The sequence below is a fragment of the Palaemon carinicauda genome, chromosome 42 (genome assembly GCF_036898095.1).
Source record: "Palaemon carinicauda isolate YSFRI2023 chromosome 42, ASM3689809v2, whole genome shotgun sequence".
Classification (NCBI taxonomy): Eukaryota; Metazoa; Arthropoda; class Malacostraca; order Decapoda; family Palaemonidae; genus Palaemon; species Palaemon carinicauda.
The window spans coordinates 22,845,275-22,845,584 of NC_090766.1; positions in this window are offsets into that span (position 1 = coordinate 22,845,275).

Genomic DNA, 310 nt, shown 5'->3' on the forward strand with positions numbered 1-310 from the left:
AACACTTTCACTGCATCTTTTGACAAACTTCGAAGGAGGGACAAACTTCCTTGTATATTTATATTTGTATTTCGCTGTTCCTTTGCTATTTTGTACATTATTATTTCTGGATAGCTGCTCATAAACTTTTAATTTTGTTTTTTCGGGTGCTCTTTTTTTTTACTCCGTTATAAGAATCCCTGCCTTTCTAGGCTAAGTACACTGTTATAAAAACCGTAATTTTAATCGGTAATTCTCCGTAAATATATACTGTTCTCAGCCGTACTTCAGTAAAATACAGGCGATCGTAATTTTTACCCTACATTGTTAT